Genomic DNA, 22,112 nt, shown 5'->3' on the forward strand with positions numbered 1-22,112 from the left:
TTGATTACCTCGGTTGAGTCTGTTTCCACTTCTAATGGGTAAAGATTGTATTTTGACGCTACTTGAATGTCACGACCCGTATTTTCCACCCTCGGGAGTCGTGATGGCGCCTACTAGTAGGAGCTAGGCAAGCCAATTATTAATTACCTCTTTTAGCAAACATCAATAATATAATAAAACGAAGCGTTTAATAATATGAGCGGAAGTCTCAAATGTAATAACTGAAAGAAATGCGGAAATTCCAACACAAAACTCTACCCAAGATTGGTGTCACCATACTCACGAACTTCTAAGATTTACTAAATACAATAGACTGAAAGAAGTCATAATCTGTTTGTTTCGGTACAAGGGATAACAAACTGAAATAGAGATAGAGGAGACTCCGGGCCTGCGGACGTCAGCAAGGCTACCTCGGTGTCTCTGGACTGAAGGTCTACTCCCAATCTACTGCTTCTGTCCAAAAGCTGCTCCGGCACCGTGATCTGTGCAAAAAGATGAACAAAGTGTAGCATCAGCACAACCGACCTCATGTGCTGGTAAGTGCCTGGCCTAACCCCGGCGAAGTAGTGACGAGGCTAGACCGGACTACCAAACAAACCTGTGCAGTTCAATATATATGTATGCAATATAAAGGTATACAGAAATTAACCAGTCAAGGGGGAGGGGGAGCATGCTGTAGGGGCTGTAATAGTTCAGGTATAAAATCGATAATTAAGGAATGAAACAGCACAACTACAATAGCAACGAGAGTAGGAAATCAACAGTTGCACGGCACCACCCTTTGTGCTTTTACTCTCGTTCTCACCAAAACAATCATATAGAGTGCACGGCATCACCCTTCGTGCTTTACCTCACAAAATAATGGCACGGAATGATCCTTCGTGCATAAACACTCATATCATGGCACGGAATGTTCCTTCGTGCATTAGTAATCATATCATGGCACGGAATGTTCCTTCGTGCATTAGTATTCATATCACAATCGTGCACGGCATCACCCTTCGTGCTTTATCACTCGTCCTCACCCAAACAACAATCACAAACAATGGGGCGAGGGAATAGAAAACAAAATAGGAATCCCGGCAAAGGAACAATAACAACAATTTCAATATCCCGGCAAGGGAGAAAAGTCTACCAAACAGCAAAACTTCCCGGCAAGGGAATAACCAATAACTCGTTAGCTTTCTTTCATTTCTTACTTCACATCTCACTATATCACTTGAGCCAATGCTCCCAAGAATCTTATAATCTCAGATACCTTTTCAATTCGTATTACAACCAAGCCAATACACCATGAAAATCAAATGATCATAATGTTTTTCACATGTTCTTTACAATATATAGAAGTCCTCAATTAACATGGAATTTACAACAAAATCATGATAATCACCCTTTAAGGACTCACGGTCATGCTAGACACCAATGTATAGATACTCGTCACCATGCCTATACATCGTACTCGATCAATTAGCAAATAGCAAACAAGACTCAACTCCTATTCTCTCAAGCTAGGGTTAAACCAAACACTTACCTCAACTTCCACAGCTAAATCAATCCACAACGACCGCCTTCCCTCTCGAATTCGGCTCCAACTCAATCAAATCTATGAAATAACGACTTTACAACATTAATATAAGCTAAACAAATCAAACCCAATGCCTAAATATAGTTTTCTAAGCTTTCTTCCCAAAAATTTCAAAAATCGACCCCGGGCCCGCTTGGTCAAAACCCGAGGTTCGAACCAATTTCATATCACCCATTCTCCCACGAGCCCGAATATACAATTTGTTTTCAAATCCGACCCCAAAACGAGGTCTAAATCAAAGGAAATTGAAAAGCCCTAATTCTACCCATTTCCCCCAATTTCCACCCTAATCTATGTGATTTAAGCTTAGAATTTCAGTAATTAATGAAGAAAAATGAAGGAAATAAGTGGGGATTTACTAACCCAAGTGATCTTGAAGAATGGGGGCTTCAATGGACTCCTAGAAGCTTGGGGAAGAAGAGAGCTCGTGAGAATTAGAGTTAAACCCGTAGCTACTGTTTTGAACATTTTAAAAAAAATCACTGGGCAAAATTGCCCTTCGCGTTCGCGACAGGAGGGTCGCGTTCGCGAAGGGTATCACTGGAAAGGCCATCGCGTTCGCGAGCTAAGGGGGTGCGAACGCGAAGAGTAAAAGCTGGGAATTCAGAATTTGTTCTATGAGAACTCGTGGGAGCTAATGCGAACGCGATGAAGGAATTTGTAAGGCTACGCGTTCGCGAGGGGCTGTTCGCGAACGCGGAGAGGAAAAATTTGGCCAAGCCCCCCTGGGTCAAATAACCCTATGCGTTCGCGATGGGGGTAATGCGAACGCGATGAAAAACCAACTCAAGGCATCGCGAACGCGGAAGAGGCGTCGAGAACGCGAAGAAGGAATTGTCTGCAACAGTTGAACCCATTTTCTGCAACTTTTCTAAGTTCAAAACCACCCCGAACACCTCCGGAAACACTCCCGAGCCCCTGGGGCTCCTAACCAAACACACACACTAACTCAACGACATCCTACGAACTTACCCGTGCGATCAAATTGCCAAGATAACATCAAACTCAATGAGTTAAACCTCAAAGTCATCACTTTTTCATCAAACTTCATAAACTTTCATTTTTAAAGATTTAGGTCCGAAACACGTCAAATGACGCCCGATTTCAACCAAATTTCACAGAAAGCGCTTAAACCACATATAAGACCTGTACCGGGTGCCGGAACCAAAATACGGGCCTGATACCAACACGTTCTAATCAATTTTCGTTTCAAATTTCCATATTAATTTCAGAAAAATAATTTCACAGAAAAATTCATTTCTTGGGCTCTAGACCTCGGAATTCGACTCCGGGCATATGCCCGAGTTTCATATTTTTCTACGGACCCTCCGGGACCGTCCAATCACGGGTCCGGGTCCGTTTACCCAAAATGTTGACCAAAGTCAACTTTAATCATATTAATACCAAAATTCATCATTTTTCATACAGAATTCATATTTAAGCTTTCCGGCTACGCGCCCAGACTGCGCACGCAAATCGAGGTGACTAAAAATGAGGTTTTCAAGGCCTCGGAAGCACGGAATGAATGAGAAAATAGGTGATGACCCTTTTGGATCGTCACATTGAAGTCCTTCCAGTAGTGCTTGTAATGCAGAGGAAATAAAGCACTACAATATTTTTGAAAACCTAGAATCCACTTTTCGGCACTGTTTCTAAATACTCCCCCTATTCCACTGTCTATTTTGCTGCATGCGCTATCTATGTTAAGCTTGATCCAACCTTTCTGAGGAGCATTCCATTTGACTTGGATTCTGATGGTAGCCCGAGTTGTGGTGGGTTTTTGCTATTGAGGAAGTGGAATTCAATAGCATGGTTGTAAGTGGATTTTAGGGATGGTTTTCTGTTGTTGTTGTTAATGTTATTATAGTTGCGATTGATCCAGATTCCCCTGATTACAAAGGGTAGGAGGTCTGGCCATTCCAGGTGGGGTGGTTTAATTGTAGGGAACTTACTGTTAATGTTGATAAGCCAGTGTTGATTAGATGTAGGAGAGGGTGTAGTGATGCCAAACTCATTCCATAAGTGTTGCACTAGCGCACATTTGATAAAGATGTGCTCTATAGATTCCTCTTCATTGTGGCACATTAGACATTCACTGTTTATATTTATCCCAATATGGTAAAGATATTTCCTGCATGGGAGACTATTGTGGAGACATTGCCAAAGAAGGTACTTGATTTTGTTAGGACATTTTAGTTTTCATATCCACATGAAGTCATGTTGTGGCTCTTTTGTTTGTTTAATAATTTTGAGACAGGATTTGTTGGTGAAATAGCCATTAGAGTTCATGTTCCATATAGGAGTGTCTTTATGATGATTGAGAGGTAAGGAGATTTGGTGAATTTTTTCTCAAATATTGGCAGGCGGTTGAAAAGATAATTTTGAGGAGTCCCATTGACCATTAGAGAATATATCCCTTATTTTAGTGGATACTTCATATTTATTAAGAGGGCCCTCGATGCATTCCCTTAGAGGTTGGAGATTAGGTATCCAATTGGATAGCCAGATGTTTTGATTAGAATTTTTGCAAGGTTGCCAAGGTGATGCCTTTAGAGCAGATTGATCACCCTTTAAGAATATTTTTCCAGATGAAGGAGGTATAGGTTGGTGTTTTATTCCTTGCGTATTTCTGGATGATAACTTTGCACCATAAGGCAGTGGGGTTGGATATAATTCTCCATGCTAGGTTACTTAGGGCAATTAGGTTCTTTGTGTTAGCATCTTTTATACCCAACCCTCCTTCTTCTTTGCTTTTAGTAACAGTATTCCAGTTAACATAGTGGACTTTTTTGAACTCATTCATAGAACACCAGATGAAGTTACATTGAATACGGTCGATTTGTTTTAGAATCTTGGTGGGGAGAAGGGTGTATTGCATTGCATGGCTTGGTATAACATTGAGAGTTGAAGTTGCTAGAGTGGTACGACCTGCTATATTTAGAAAATTGGCTTTCTACGAAGATAATTTTTTTTGCACATTATCGATGATAAATTGGTAATCCCTAGGTTTTGGTTGATTTTGGAGTATTGAAAATCCTAGGTATTTACCAAAGGTGTTGCTAACGCATATATTGAATCATTAGCAACTTCTTTAGTGATTGATGTGGGGCAATTATTTGAGAAGATTATTTTAGATTTGTGGGAGTTGATGTTTTGCCCTGATAGGAGCAGAAGATGGAGATGCTCCTCTTAATAGTGCGACAGCATTTCTTGTTTACCTTGCCCATAAGGGTAAGATCATCCGCAAAGAATAAATGAGAGATACCCGGATCGTTAGGGCTGAGATGTATGGGGTCCCAGTTGTAGATATCTACTTGATGAGAAATTAAGCGCGAAAACATTTCCATGCATAGAATGAATATATAAGGGGATAGGGGGCACCCTTGTCTAATGCCCTTACTTGGGCTGAAAAAAGAGGTAGCTGATCCATTAACTAGAATTGCAATGTTACTAGTAGTTATACAATGCATGATTAGTTTGGATATAGAGGGAGGGAATTTGAAAAATTTGAGCATTTTGAACTGATTCATGATTTCCTGGACAATTATAGCATTGTCACTGGTTCTTCTTCCTTTGATGAAGCTTGATCGAAAGGGACTGATTAGATCATTTAGGAAGGGCTTTAATCTATTAGCAATAATTTTGGTAATAATTTTGTAGATTGTGTTGCATAGTCCAATAGGCCTAATTTTTTTTAGATTATTAGCGTTGTCAAATTTTGGAATTAGGCAGATGTACGTATTGTTAGTGCCCATTGGGAGAGTGATTGTACGAAAAACCTGAAGACAAAGTTGTATAACTGAAGGACCCACTGTTTTCCAATATTTATGGTAAAAAAATAGGTGAATTCCATCTGGCCCAAGGGCCTTGAAAGGTTTGAAGGAGAATATTGCTTTAGTTATCTCATGGGGCATTAGAGGTTGTCAAGAGAGTCTAGGTTCACTTTGCTAAAGCTAGTAAGGCTTGTGGTAATGTCAATCCAGTTAGTGTGTTGGTGGGAGCTAGTGAAAGCATTGTGAAAATATTCGTATGTGTGGTTAAGAATTTTTGTTGGATCATTAATCCAGTCACCAGCCTCATTCTTAAAGTGAGTAATTTTGTTCCTCCTTCTTTTGTTAGTGGCCATGATATGGAAAAACTTAGTGTTGGCGTCTCCATCTTGAATCCAAGATATTTTAGCTCTCAATTTCCAATAGCCGTCTTCTATTTTTAGGTAGTTGTTATGATCATATTGCAATTCTCTTTCGAGATTTTGTAGGAAGATACTGTGAGGGTAGTGTTTGGAATTTTGAATTTCATTAAGTCTAGCCAAAATTCTTTTTTTCTTCCTAAATATGTCACTAAACACTTTGGTTTTCCAATCCTTAACATTATTTAGGAAGGAGTTGGATTCTTGTTGGTAGTTAGTACCAATCCATAAATTGGTGACCAAATTGTTAAAATCAGGGTGCCTGCACCAAAACGTTTCGAGTCTGTAATGTTTTTGAAGAATCAAATTAGGTTTAGGAATTATTTCAAGAAGGAGTGGATTATGGTCCGAGTGCACTTTGGGGAGGTGGGATACAGAAGCGTTAGGGAACATATTTATCCAATCAGTATTGGCAAAGATTTTTTCTAGTATTTCCATTATTAGGCTATTTTTTTCCTACGGTTGGTCTAGCTATACTTGCACCCTTTATAACCAAGGTCTAAGAGGACACATTTATTGATGCATTTCCAAAGATAATTAGCCCGATTTCTGTTAATAAAATTTTCACCAAATTTTTCATTAGAGTTTAATACATCATTAAAGTCGCCCCCTACTAACCAAGGTCCCTTAAAAGAATTGTGCATGTTGATGAGATTGTCCTATAATATATTTCTACTATTAATATTAGTACTAGCATAGACAGAAGTAAATAACCAAGATTTATGGGTTGGGATTACCTCAATTGTTTCACTGATTTCTTGATTACTACGCACGAAACTATGAACATTAACTAGTGTATGATTCCATAAGATAACCATACCCTCCGATTGACCTTCAGCAGGAATTTCAATCATATCAGAAAACCTAAATGGGTTAAGAAGTGACATATGATTGTCCATTCTTGTTTCCAAGAGAGTAACCATGCAGGGATGGTGAGTATCGACCAACTCTCTAAATTTTAACCTAAAGTTGTCGTTGTTTCCACCTCAAATGTTCCAAATGATGAAGTTGATGAGTCTATTCATCATGATATTCCAGTTGTGAAGGTCTCCATTCTCCATCACTCTTGGTGCATGAATCAGATTCCTTCTCTGGAAAGGAACCAAGATCATTGCATGCTGCCCTATGGTCGGATCTGCCGGTGGCCTTATGTCCATTGTACACTTGTAAAGAGCCGTTGGACACCTGAGAATCTATCTCTGCTCTTGCATCTCCATGAAGATGAACACCTTTATCTCGTCGAGATTTGAATCCTCGAGTATTGGTTCTAGGATAAGTAGGGTTCCACTGCTTCCCCCATTGTTTTTGTGTAAGGAACGCTTTATGGTATGTTTGGGTAAGTTTGTGGGTGAGATGGTCCTGGTTGGTGGAACTGGGTGCATGCTGGGCATTTGGAGCTTGACCCTGGTTTGCATGTACATCCTAGGGTGTGAAAACTGGATTGATGTTGGTCATCACCTCCGGAGTGCAGAAAGGAAGATCCATCAGTGGATGGTTTGCATTTTGTACTGGGAAAAAGTGTGGAGGAAGACTCCACTATCCCGTTATCGTTTGAGCTATATTGGGCGATATTTTTGGGGCTATTGGGTGAAGATTGTTGTTCACCCATACATGGTTCATGAAGTTGTTCATTGCCATCCGAATCCCTTCCGAAATTAACTGAGCTAAATAGTGGGAGTTGTGAATCACTATTATTGTTTCCCTGCCATTCAACATTATGTTGAAGGATATGGCATAGCTCGTTAGACCAGTTCCACCCATGACAGAAGTTGGTGGTTCTCTGGCATTGGGGGTTGGATGAAAATGGTGGGAGTATTTGTTGTTGGGTCGTTTGAAGGAGGTTGATTTTCCATCGTCAGGGGCCTTTGTTGGCATAAGATCTATATGAGACGATATCGTCTTCTGCTGGGAAAAGGAATTCATGGCATTTTTTGTTGGAGAGTTAAGGCTTATATGCTGTGTTTGGACTGTATCAGATACGTTAGGATGCAGAGTATCTTTGCCAATGATTGATGTTCGATTTGCATGGCGTTTGGGAGGAGTAGCGTACTGGTTTTATCGAGTGAGGAAGAGGATTGGGATTGATTTATGTGTTTGAAGGTATTGGCCATTTGGAGGAGTGTTGTCTGCTTTTCAGACAGGTGTGTAGGATCATTAGTGGCATGCAAGGTTAAGTTATTTAGATTAATTGGTTGATTTGGGGGGGGGGGGGTTAGTGCATGTATTATAGTTATTAGTAGGGGCATTAGTGGTGAAATTTGACACGTGTCTTAATAATGTGTCATTGAGAATGGAGGTATTGGTTGTTTGATTATTTCCTGTTTCGTCCTCCGATAGGTGGTTTGTGGTTTTCCCTAAAACCATGTTCTGTTCCATTAGAGCACTAAAAGGATTGTTAGTTTGGATATTGCTACTACTGCTTGGGTGGGATTCTTTTGGCATAGGTTTTCCAAAAGTATTTTCAGTAGGTTTATTAAGATAAGAGTGTGATTTGTAATTAAAAACTTGGGAAGTGAGGAACTTACCTGTGTTGGCATCAAAGATATTTACATTGATACCTGCAGCTTTGGTGGATTCAGTGCCTCTGTTGGAAGTGGGAGGGATCTTCCCTCTTTGATTGAAAGTCCATTCTTCCTTCTCTTTGAGAGGGAGTTGTTGCTCTTGACCTTTCTGTTCCTTATCGCCATTGCTCATGGGTGATGTGGTTGTTGGACCCTTTGATTTGATATTGCATTGTCTTGCTGTATTCCCCAGACAACCACAGTCTTTGCATAAGAGATTTTCTCCCTCGTAGAGAATCTGCTGTTTGTGGTTGCCTATCCATACGTTGGATTTCACTGGTTTATCTAAAGGAAGTTCAACACAGAGCCTGGCATAGCGACTCCTTAAGGCTGCTGATGTGCAAGCATCGACTTTAAGCAATCTGCCTACTGTATTACCTACTTTTTTCAGGATTTCTTCATCGTAAAATTCTGCTGGGAGATGTGGTAACCGGATCCATATAGTAGCTAAAACTTGTTTGGCAGTAGCGGGAACAAAATTTGGTTCCCAGCGTTGTACAGAAAGGAAGTGACCAAAGACAAACCATGGCCCTTTTTGTAATACAGTCTCCAAGTTCTCTTCTTTATTGAATTTAACTATGAAGTATTGTTCACCAAGATCTATTAGGGAAAAGCTTCTGTTGGTTTCCAGAGATCTATTAGTTTGCGTTTGAGAACTTGGTGTAGGATTTTTTAACCAAGTAGTTTTATTATAACTGAGAATCTCCATGGTAGTAAATACGTAATTTATCTTCCCCACTTATGGGAACTTTAATTTCCTCCTCAGGATTCTCAGAAAACTTTTCATCTTCTACCTCTTGTATCCATTGCCATTGGAGATAGATATGTCGGTGGCGATAATATTGAGAAGGTTATCTTTAAAAGTTGCAGATATAGTATTATCTAATTGAAGGGAATCTATGTCTGGTGGCTTTGGAGGTATTCCACCTTGGCAGTGTTCTTGGTTCATTAAATTTGTAGGAGGGAATATCTTGAGGCGGTGTAGGTGTGACGACCCGGCCGGTCGTCTTATAAATTAATGCCCCGATCCCCTAATAACTGCTTTCCCCAAGTTTATTTATGCTATTTTGATTTGCCAGGACGTTCGGTTTTGAGTTTCGAAGAGTTTTGGGACACTTAGTCCCTAAATGAGAGCTTAAGTGTTGGAAAATGGTCCATAGTCAGAACAGTGTGAAGACGGCCTCGGAACGGAAATCCGATGGTTCCGTTAGCTTCCTTAGGTGATTTCGGGGTTGGGAGCATGCTCGGAACGTGCTTTGGAGGTCCGTAGCTAATTTAGGCTTGAATTGCCGAAAGTTGGAATTTTGAAGTTTCCGGTTCGATAGTGAGATTTTGATCCGAGGGTTGGAATGGAATTCCGGAAGTTGCAGTAGCTCCGTCATGCCATTTGGGACGTGTGTGCAAAATTTCAGGTCATTCGGACGAGGTTTGGCTAGGTTTTTGATCGAAAGCGTGTTTTGTTAGAATTTGAAGTTCTTAGGCTTAAATCATTGGTTAATTCGAGTTTCTGACGTTGTTTTAGGTGGTTTAAGGATTGGTGCAAGTTTGAATAATGTTATGGGATATGTCCGTAGGTTTGGTTGAGGTCCCAGGGGCCTCGGGTGTGTTTCGGGTGCTCAACGGAGCAATTTTGAGTTGTAAAAGTTGCAGGTTTTTGCCCAGGTCTGTTGCAGACTATTCTTCTCTGCGATCGCAGCTTCCCTTACGTGATCGCATAGTGCAAATTCGGAGGGTGATATTTTTGTTCTACGCGATCGCATTATCTCGTTCGCGATCGCGGAGGTCAGGTTTTCCTTTCTTCGCGATCGCAATTGTCCTCCTCGTTCGCATTGTAGAAATTTGGACCTGGTAATTCCTTGCATTTTCTTCTTCGCGATCGTGTGGTCCTGTTCGCGATCGCGTACAGCTAATTCCTTCTCTTCTGCGACCGCAAGCCTAGGTCCGCGTTCGCGTAGACCAGTTTTGAACCTTTAAAAATTTACCCTTCACGATCGCGTTCAATTTCACGCGATCGCATTGAACAAATACCTGTGCAGTTATAAACATTTCAAAACCGAGGGTTTGCCATTTTTTTTTATCAAAACACAAGTTTGGGAGCTCGGATTTGGGAGAGATTTCGAGGGAATTTCGAGTGCTACGATTGGGTAACGATTCCCTTCTCTCTTATGCTTAAAACCCACTAATCTAATCACGAATTCATCCTTAATTTCGGATTTTTGAATGAAAAATGGGGAAAATCTTCATAGACCAAACTATTGAGTTTTGGGTGGGTGTTTGACCTCCGATTTGGGAGATTTTTATATGCTTAGACTCGTGAGAGTACGAGGGTTCTGAAAATGTGAAAATTTTCCGGTTCCGAGATGTTGGCCCGAGGGGCATTTTGGTCATTTTACCTAATTTCGCGTCTTAGCTTTGAATTAAATAGTAGAATCAGTTGCCTGAGATGTTATTTACGATATGTAATTGAATTGAATAGATTTGGGCCATTTGGAGTCGGATACTCGTGGCAAAAGTGTGATTTCGAGTTGATTTTGGGAGCCGGTTCGAGGTAAGTGGCTTGTCTAACCTTGTGTGGGGGACCTTTCCCCTTAGGATATGATATTTGGTAATTGAATGCCTTGTACGTGAGGTGACGAGCGCGTACTTGAGCTAATTGTTGAAAAATCCGGTTTTACTTTAAATATTTAGACTGATTTTCTTTCTTATCCGCCTTATTTTAATTGCAATTATAGATTCTGTTAGCTAGGAAAGCATGCTTAGTTGTTCTAAATTGTCTATTTGTTCAAGGTTCCTTGTTTGCACTACGTGAAGCATGTTAGGCTAGAATTACCTGTTGCCTTGTATTTTTTAGCTTCATTTCTGAGTATTCTTGTGTTGTGACTGCGTATTTACATTGGAACTATAGATGTGGGATTCCGGTAGCTCCCCCTTTGTTTGTTTACTTTGGGACTACGGGTTAGATTCCCAGTAGATCCCCCTGCACATTTACTTTGGGACTGCGGGTTAGATTCCCGATAGATCCCCCTGCACCTTGATAGCTGGACTACGGGATGGTATCCAGGGAGATCCTTCGGATATACTCATATGATGGACTACGGGACGGTATCCCGAGAGCTCCTTGGACAGTTGATGAAAAGGACTACAGGACGGTATCCTGGGAGATCCTCGTTGTTGGTATTGGCATTGAGTTGTTTACTCTTTGTTGTCTTATTCTCTGAGTGTTAATTGTTGCCTTATATAGCCTGTCTTACTTCATAGCTGTACTCATTACTTCCGTTTATTTCATGTTGTTGCAAGATTTATTATTATGCTTATTCTCAGTAGGGCCCTAACCTTCCTCGCCACTACCCAACCGAGGTTAGGCTTGGCACTTACTGAGTACCGATGTGGTGTACTCATGCCCCTTCTGTGCATGTTTTTCATGTGCAGATCCAGGTACTTCATCCCAGGCGTATCACTCTCGAGGCGGGGAGATCTAGCACAGACTTCGAGGTACATCTGCCGCGTCCGCAGACCAGGAGTCTCTATCTTATTCCAGCTTTAGTAGATAGCTTTTCCTTTCGTACATTTGCTTTAGGCATTCTGGAGTTAGAGCCGTGTATTACTTTCCGTTAGCTTGTGTTCCCGTGAGTTTCCAGGTTTTGGGATGATATTGTAGACTTCCGCATTATTGGGTTGTATTTGCCGAGCGGCATTTATATACAGTTACCCTTCTAGTTTGTTTAGTTTAATTATTTGTTTCCCCAATTTATGTTATTTTCGAAATTGTTAGGCTTAACTAGTCGTAGTGACTAGGTGCCATCACGACATGTTCACGGAGGGCGAACTGGGATCGCGACAAGTTGGTATCAGAGCCCTAGGTTCATAGGAGTCACGGGACACAGGCCGGTTTATTAGAGTCTCGCTGATCGGTATGGAGACGTCTGTACTTATCAACGAGAGGCTATGTAACTGTTAGGAAAATTTTCACTTCATTTGATTTCCTTGTCGTGCGATATTTTGACATCACAAATTCTAAACTTCTGTCTTCCATTCTCTCACAGATGGTGAGGACACGCGTTACTCGGGATGATCAGGCACCCGCGCCCCCTACTACAGCCGTCAGAGGCCGGGGCCGGGGCAGAGGTCGAGGACGCCCATGTGGTGCAGCCAGAGCACCTGCGCGAGCTGCCGCCGAGGCACCACTAGCAGATCCAGCCGGAGCCCAGGCACGTGGCACACTACTACTGCCACTACTACTCCAGCCCTTCAGGAGACTTTGGCTCAGTTCATATGTACACCACCTTGGCTCAGGCAGGGTTGCTTCCCCTTGCTGCAGCCACATCCCAGGCCAGGGGAGAAGCACAGACTCCCGCCGTTCGCACTCCTGAGCAGCGAGTGCATGTTGATCAGGCTCTCGAGATTATTCCTGCACCGCCTGCAGCGCCAGTTCAGCTCGAGGATGGGTCAGCTACTTCAGAGGACGAGCAGCGGAGACTTGAGAGGTTCAAGAAGTATGATCCCCCAGTATTCAGTGGATTAGCATCAGACGATGCCTTGGGATTTCTAGAGGAGTCACCGTATTCTTCGCACTATGGGCATAGTAGAGTCTAGCGGGGTTTCCTTCACTGTCTTCTAGCTTCGGGGAGCCGCCTATGATTGGTGGCGCACTTATGAGATAGACAGTCCAGCCGAGGCTGCCAACTGACCTGGACCCAGTTCTCAGATATGTTCATGAGAGAGTTTGTTCCCCAGAGTCTCAGGGATGCATGGCGCGCCGAGTTTGAGCATTTGCGCCAGGGTGCTATAACCATTTCGGAGTATGCCATCTGCTATACCAGGTTAGCCAGGCATGGACCGGCCTTGGTTGCTACAGTTCGTGAGAGAGTTCGCAGGTTTATTGAGGGTCTTATCCCACCCATCAAATCTAGCATGGCTCGAGAGTTGGAGATGGACATTCTTTATCAGCAGGTAGTGAGCATTGCTAGGAGGATTGAGGGTATGCTCGCCAGGGAGCGAGGGGAGAGGGAGGCCAAGAGGTCTCGAGAGTCGGGTCACTACTCTGGTGCCCGTACCCCAGCAGCAGGTTGTTATGGCAGAGGTTATGCGGGTCGCCCCGTTTATTCAGCTCTTCCAACAGCTGGCAGTGCTCCAGCTCCGCCTACCCCTCAGGAGCCTTACTATGCACCTCCAGTTTCTAGCGCGCCTCCTGCGCGGGGTGCTCTCAGAGGTCAGTCTACCAGACCTGGTCCTAGTCAGTCACAACCACCACGTCCTCCCAGAGCTTGTTTCGAGTGTGGTGATACACGCTACATGGTTAGGGACTGCCCCAGACTTGGTAGGGGTGCATCTTCACAGACTACTCAGCCACAGCGTGCTCCTCAGAGTTCTCAGGCCATGGTCACAGCTCCAGCTGCCACCCCACCTGCCCAGCCGGCTAGGGGCGGAGGTCGGGGAGGTAGAGGCCGCCCGCGAGAGGGGCCAGGCCAGATATTATGCTATTCTTGCTCGTACTGAGGCTGTTGCCTCCGACTCTGTCATTACAGGTATTATACTGGTTTGTCACAGAGAGGCATCGGTTCTATTCGATCCGGGCTCTACTTACTCTTATGTGTCTTCTTATTTTTCTCCGTATTTGGGGGTACCTCGGGATTCTTTGAGTTCCCCAATTTATGTTTCTACTCCTGTGGGAGATTCTCTTGTTGTGGACCGCGTTTACCGGTCATGTTTGGTTATTCTTGGTGGTTTTGAGACCAGGGCTGACTTATTATCACTCAGCATGGTTGATTTTGATATTATCTTGGGCATGGACTGGCTGTCGCCCCATTTTGCTATTCTTGATTGTCACGCCAAGACTGTGACACTGGCTATGCCAGGTATTCCGCGTGTTGAGTGGAGTGGTACTTTAGATCACACTCCCAGTAGAGTTATTTCTTTCCTTAAAGCTCAGCGTATGGTTGAGAAGGGGTGTTCCGCGTATTTAGCTTATGTGAGAGATGTCAGTGCTGATACCCCTTATGCTGATTCAGTCCCAGTGGTACGGGATTATCCCGATGTGTTTCCAGCTGACCTTCCGGGCAGGCCGCCCGATAGAGACATTGATTTTGGCATTGATCTGTTGCCGGGCACTCAGCCCATTTCCGTTCCTCCGTATCGTATGGCTCCTCCTGAGTTGAAGGAGTTGAAGGATCAGTTGCAGGAATTTCTTGATAAGGGTTTTATACGCCCCAGTGTTTCACCGTGGGGTCCTCCTGTCTTATTTGTGAAGAAAAAGGATGGTTCCATGCGTATGTGTATTGATTATCGCCAGTTGAACAAGGTTACAGTGAAGAACCGTTATCCTTTGCCTCGCATTGATGATCTAGTTGACCAGCTTCAGGGTGCACAGGTATTTTCTAAGATTGTCTTGCGCTCAGGTTACCATCAGTTGAAGATTCGGGAGCCAGATATCCCGAAGACTGCCTTCAGGACTCGGTATGGTCATCACGAGTTCCTTGTTATGTCATTTGGGCTGACCAATGCCCCAGCAGTTTTCATGCATTTGATGCACAGTGTGTTCGGGCCATATCTCGATTCGTTTGTTATTATTTTTATTGATGATATCCTGGTGTATTCCCGGAGTCGGGAAGATCATGGGCAGCACCTGAGGACCGTGCTTCAGACCCTGAGAGAGAAGAAGTTATATGCAAAGTTCTCAAAATGTGAATTTTGGTTGAGTTCTGTGGCATTCTTAGGCCACGTGGTTTCGAGTGAGGTTATTCGGGTGGATCTGAGGAAGATAGAGGCCGTGCAGAGTTGGCCCAGGCCATCCTCAGCTACAGAGATTCGCAGTTTCCTTGGTTTGGAGGGTTACTACCGTCGTTTTGTCGAGGGATTTTCATCGATTGCGGCCCCTATGACTAGATTGACCCAGAAGGGTGCCCCATTTCAGTGGACAAAGGAGTGTGAGGCGAGCTTTCAGAAGCTCAAGACAGCTTTGACTACAGCCCCAATTTTGATATTGCCTACCGGTTCGGGGTCTTATACTGTTTATTGTGATGCCTCGAGAGTTGGCCTCGGAGCGGTGTTGATGCAGTACGGTAGGGTGATTGCCTACGCGTCCAGACAGTTGAAGATACATGAGAAGAATTACCCTGTCCACGACCTTGAGTTAGCTGCTATTGTTCATGCCTTGAAGATCTGGCGCCATTATTTGTACGGTGTGCCTTGTGAGATCTACACGGACCACCGGAGTTTGCAGCACTTGTTCAAGCAAAAGGATCTAAATTTGCGCAAGAGGAGATGGTTAGAGTTGCTGAAGGACTATGATATTACTATTTTGTATCACCCGGGCAAGGCCAATGTGGTGGCGGATGCCTTGAGTCGCCGGGCGGAGAGTTTGGGGAGTTTGGCATATTTACCAGCTTCAGAGAGGCCTATGGCGATGGACGTTCAGGCCTTAGCCAGCAAGTTTGTGAGATTGGATCTTTCGGAGCCTAGTCGGGTTCTAGCTTGTGTGGTTTCCCGGTCTTCTTTATTTGATCGTATTAGGGAGCGGCAGTATGATGACCCTCATTTGCTTGTCCTTAAGGACAAGGTCCAGCGTGGCGATGCCAGAGATGTGACCATCAGAGATGATGGGGTATTGAGGATGCAGGGCCGGATTTGTGTGCCCAATGTTGATGAGCTTCGAGAGTTGATTTTAGCAGAGGCCCATAGTTCGCAGTATTCCATCTATCCGGGTGCCGCGAAGATGTACCAGGACTTGAGGCATCACTATTGGTGGAGGCGGATGAAGAAAGATATAGTTGGGTATGTGTCTAGATGCCTCAACTGCCAGCAGGTGAAGTATGAGCACCAGCGACCGGGTAGGTTGCTTCAGCAGATAGAGATTCCGAAGTGGAAATGGGAGCGCATCACCATGGACTTTGTATCTGGACTCCCACGGACCTTGAAGAAGTTTGATGCCATTTGGGTTATTGTGGATCGACTGACCAAGTCCGCTCATTTCATTCCTGTATGTACCACTTATTCATCGGAGCGGTTGGCGGAGATTTATATCCGGGAGATCGTCCGTCTGCATGGTATTCCAGTTTCTATTATTTCAGACAAAGGTACTCAGTTTACATCGCGGTTCTGGAGAGTCGTGCAGCAGGAGTTAGGTACTCGGGTGGAGTCGAGCACAGCATTTCACCCCCAGACGGACGGACAGTCCGAGCGCACTATCCAGATTCTTGAGGATATGCTCCGTGCGTGTGTGATTGAGTTTGTAGGGTCTTGGGATCAGTTCTTGCCATTGGCGGAGTTTGCTTACAACAACAGTTATCAGTCCAGCATTCAGATGGCGCCGTATGAGGCTTTATATGGTAGGAGGTGTAGATCTCCGGTGGGTTGGTTTTAGCCGGGTGAGGCTAGGCTATTGGGCACAGAGTTGGTTCAGGACGCATTGGAGAAGGTTAAGATGACTCAGGATAGACTCCGTACAGCCCGGTCCAGACAGAAGAGCTACGCGGACAGGAAGGTTCGTGATGTTTCATATATGGTTGGTGAGCGGGTTCTGCTTCGGGTTTCGCCTATGAAAGGCGTCATGAGGTTTGGGAAGAAAGGGAAGTTGAGTCCGAGGTTTATTGGCCCTTTTGAGATTTTTAGACGAGTTGGGGAGGTTGCTTATAAGCTTGCCTTACCTCCCAGTTTGGCCGGGGTTCATCCGGTATTTCATGTTTCGATGCTCCGGAGGTATCACGGTGACCCGTCACACGTGTTGGATTTCAGTTCAGTCCAGTTGGACAAGGATCTATCCTATGTTGAGGAGCCATTGGCTATATTGGACAGGCAGATCAGAAAGTTGAGGTCAAAGAACATTGCTTCAGTAAAGGTTCAGTGGCGGGGTCAGCCGGCCGAGGAGGCGACCTGGGAGACCGAGCAGGATATGCGCAATAGTTACCCTCATCTTTTCACTACTTCAGGTACGTCTTTATGCTCGTTCAAGGATGAATGAATGTTTAAGTGTAGGAGGATGTGACGACCCGGCCGGTCGTCTTAAGAATTAACGCCCCGATCCCTTAATAACTGCTTTCCCCAAGTTTATTTCTGCTATTTTGATTTGCCGGGACGTTCGGTTTTGAGTTTCGAAGAGTTTTGGGACACTTAGTCCCTAAATTAGAGCTTAAGTGTTGGAAAATGGTCCATAGTCAGAATAGTGTGAAGACAGCCTCGGAACGGAAATCTGATGGTTCCGTTAGCTTTGTTAGGTGATTTCGGGGTTGGGAGCATGTTCGGAACGTGTTTTGGAGGTCTGTAGCTAATTTAGGCTTGAATTGCCGGAAGTTAGAATTTTGAAGTTTCCGGTTCGATAGTGAGATTTTGATCCGAGGGTTGGAATGGAATTCTGGAAGTTGCAGGAGCTCCGTCACGCCATTTGGGACGTGTGTGCAAAATTTCAGGTCATTCGGACGAGGTTTGGTTAGGTTTTTGATCGAAAACGTGTTTTGTTAGAATTTGAAGTTCTTAGGCTTAAATCATTGGTTAATTCGAGTTTCCGACGTTGTTTTAGGTGGCTTAAGGATTGGTGCAAGTTTGAATGATGTTATGGGATATGTCCGTAGGTTTGGTTGAGGTCCCGGGGGCCTCGGGTGTGTTTCGGGTGCTCAAAAGGAGCAATTTTGAGTTGTAAAAGTTGCAGGTTTTTGCCCAGGTCTGTTGGAGACTATTCTTCTCTGCGATCGCAGCTTCCCTTACGCGATCGCATAGTGCAATTTCGGAGGGTGATATTTTTGTTCTACGCGATCGCATTATCTCGTTCGCGATCGCGGAGGTCAGCTTTTCCCTTCTTCGTGATCGCAGTTGTCCTCCCGCGTTCGCATTGTAGAAATTTGGACCTGGTAATTCCTTGCATTTTCTTCTTTGCGATCGCGTGGTCCTGTTCGCGATCGCGTACAGCTAATTCCTTCTCTTCTGCGACCGCAGGCCTAAGGCCGCGTTCGCGTAGACCAGTTTTGAACCTTTAAATGTTTACCCTTCGCGATCGCGTTCAATTTCACGCGATCGCATTGAACAAATACCTGTGCAGTTATAAACATTTCAAAACCGAGGGTTTGCCATTTTTTATATCAAAACACAAGTTTGGGAGCTCGGATTTGGGAGAGATTTCGAGGGAATTTCGAGTGCTACGATTGGGTAACGATTCTCTTCTCTCTTATGCTTATAACCCACTAATCTAATCACGAATTCATCCTTAATTTCGGATTTTTGAATGAAAAATGGGGAAAAACTTCATAGACCAAACTATTGAGTTTTGGGTGGGTGTTTTACCTCCGATTTGGGAGATTTTTATATGCTTAGACTCGTGAGAGTACGAGGGTTCTGAAAATGTGAAAATTTTCCGGTTCCGAGACGTTGGCCCGAGGGGCGTTTTGGTCATTTTACCTAATTTCGCGTCTTAGCTTTGAATTAAATAGTAGAATCAGTTGCTTGAGATGTTATTTACATATGTAATTGAATTGAATAGATTTGGGTCATTTGGAGTCGGATACTCGTGGCAAAAGTGTGATTTCGAGTTGATTTTTGGAGCCGGTTCGAGGTAAGTGGCTTGTCTAACCTTGTGTGGGGGACCTTTCCCCTTAGGATATGATATTTGGTAATTGAATTCCTTGTATGTGAGGTGGCGAGCGCGTACTTGAGCTAATTGTTGAAAAATCCGATTTTACTTTAAATATTTAGACTGAGTTTCTTTCTTATCCGCTTTATTTTAATTGCAATTATAGATTATGTTAGCTAGGAAAGCATGCTTAGTTGTTCTAAATTGTCTATTTGTTCAAGTTGCCTTGTTTGCACTACGTGAAGCATGTTAGGCTAGAATTACCTGTTGCCTTGTGTTTTTGAGCTTCATTTCTGAGTATTCTTGTGTTGTGACTGCGTATTTACATTGGGACTACGGATGTGGGATTCCGGTAGCTCCCCCCTTGCTTGTTTACTTTGGGACTACGGATTAGATTTTCGGTAGATCCCCCTGTACATTTACTTTGGGACTGCGGGTTAGATTCCCGATAGATCCCCCTGCACCTCTATAGCTTGACTACGGGACGGTATCCCGGGAGATCGTTCGGAGATACTCATATGATTGACTACGGAACGGTATTCCGAGAGCTCCTTGGACAGTTGATGAAAAGGACTACAGGACGGTATCCTGGGAGATCCTCGTTGTTGGTATTGGCATTGAGTTGTTTTACTCTGTGTTGTCTTAGTCTCTGAGTGTTAATTGTTGCCTTATATAGCCCGTCTTACTTCATAGCTGTACTCATTACTTCCGTTTATTTCATGCTGTTGCAAGATTTATTATTATGCTTATTCTCAGTAGGGCCCTAACCTTCCTCGCCACTACCCAACCGAGGTTAGGCTTGGCACTTACTGAGTACCGCTGTGGTGTACTCATGCCCCTTCTGCGCATATTTTTCATGTGCAGATCCAGGTACTTCATCCCAGGCGTATCACTCTCGAGGCGGGGAGATCTAGCAGAGACTGCGAGGTACATCTGCCGCGTCCGCAGACCAGGAATCTCTATCTTATTCTAGCTTTAGCAGATAGCTTTTCCTTTCGTATATTTGCTTTAGACATTCTGGAGTTACAGCCGTGTATTACTTTCCGTTAGCTTGTGTTCCCGTGAGTTTCCGGATTTTGGGATGATATTGTAGACTTCCGCATTATTGGGTTGTATTTGCCGAGCGGCATTTATATACAGTTACCCTTCTAGTTTGTTTAGTTTAATTATTTATTTTCGCAATTTATGTTATTTCCGAAATTGTTAGGCTTACCTAGTTGTAGTGACTAGGTGCCATCACGACGTGTTCACGGAGGGCGAACTGGGGTCGTGACAGTAGGTAAGAAAGAGTCCTAGTGAGAAGGGAGAGTTTCTCTCTCTAAGTTGCCAACGCTCTCCGTCTCAAACTTTAAAATCAATTATCAGATTTGTTTGGGATTCTTTTTGATTGTGTTCTTTTATTTTTATTTACCATATTTTGAAGAACTCTTGTGTTGAGAGACTTTTCTTCTTTCTTTTAGTAATAATAGTATAATTTATATTTTAGGTTCGGAAAAGGGCCAGAACTGACCCTGAACTATAGTTTCAGGGTTAAAAATACCCTCCGTCCACCTATTGGGCCATAGGTATCCCTAACGTTATTTTCTTGGCCCTTACATGCTACTCCAACTAACGGTTCATATTTTAAGAAAAGAAAGATTAATTACTTGGCAATTTCTCATTGGCCTATTGTAAAACAAAAGACCCCTTTTACATACCCAGATCAGTAAACTTTACCCGCCCCAAAAAATAAATCCGCTCCGACCCGTAAATAAATAAAATACTGATTTCACCCACTCTAACCTTTATTGTACTCAGCCATGTTCTTCTCTCATGTTTAGGCGATTTCATAATCTCGAAAATTTCTGCACTTTATAGAGAGTGAGTAGTAAAATAAAATATTCGTTAAAGTTGAAGCACTGAAGTTAAAATACAAGATTTTCTCTCATTCAAGTAAGATTCTACTGCTATTGTGAATAAAATATGTTAGGGTTTTCTTGAATCTGTCAACTTTTGTTGCTTTTGAAGTTTTAAGAATATTCATTTATTTCTTCCATGTTTTTGTTTAGTCAATTTCACATTGCATGTGGTCCCAATTTGTTTTGTGTTGTCCGAAATTTAGGGTTTAAGGGTATGGTCTCTGGTTTCTTTATTCTTATGTGGTCCCAATTTGAATTTTTTATGTTTTAACAGTTTGTTGGTTGCATGTGGTCCATACTTGTTTTATGTTTCTGGTAGGATTTGGGGAATTGATTTCTTCTGTATTTATTCATATGGGGTCAGTTTTTTAGGGTCAATAAAGAATGTTAGTTTTTCATTTATTTTTCTGTTTTATATGTCGGATGGGTCCCTTTATCTTATTATTGTATTGCTTGTATATGAATTTTTTTGTAGAATGCTTGACAAGGTAGACTTGATCTTTAATTATGGGGGCAGACGGGTCTTGAAGCCTCATGTGATTTACATTCCTGAATCATGTGTTACAAGGATATGATATGGATATGCTGTCTTATATTGATATTTGTGCTGAATACACTGAAGTCCTTAAGTTAAGGGAGGTGAAAGAAACTTTAGTCATTGGGTCTTCAGGTAGATACTATGTGGTTGAGGGTGATGAGGGCATTAGAAAATTAATATTTGTACTTTCTGCCAAGTTCAATGCGGTTCAGTTATTTGTTATACATGAAGGTGAAGAACAAGTAATAGCTCCTAACATTATTTAGTAAAATGAACAAAATATTGGCATATTAGAGGTTGGTACTGATTGTGACTCCTCAGATGAAGAGGGTGCTAGTGAAACTGATTCTAGTGATTATGACAATTAGAACTCTTCAGGAAGGAAATGACTAAAGAAGTCACTGAAAAACTAGAAAAATACAAAGAACTAGAAAATGGAATGAGTTTTAATAGTTTGGCTGACGCTAAAAGAGTTGTGAGATTTTATGCAGCTGCTACTAGCAAGGACCTTAAAGTAAAGAAGAGTGACACTACTAGGGTGCGATATAAATGAGACATAGGATATCCTTTTGTGTGCCATATATCCAAGGATAAAAAAGATCAGGGATTTAAAATTAAGACCTTAAACTTGGAACATAACTGTGACCCAGCTTATAAATATAGAAGAGCTACTGCGAATACTTTAGCACATTATTTCAAGAAAAATAGTTCAAAATAATCCAAAGTACAAAGTGGGTTAAAATACTTGTGTTACAGAAATTAGAGGGTAGCTACATTGATGATTAT

Source organism: Nicotiana attenuata, unplaced genomic scaffold, assembly GCF_001879085.1.
Source record: "Nicotiana attenuata strain UT unplaced genomic scaffold, NIATTr2, whole genome shotgun sequence".
Lineage (NCBI taxonomy): Eukaryota > Viridiplantae > Streptophyta > Magnoliopsida > Solanales > Solanaceae > Nicotiana > Nicotiana attenuata.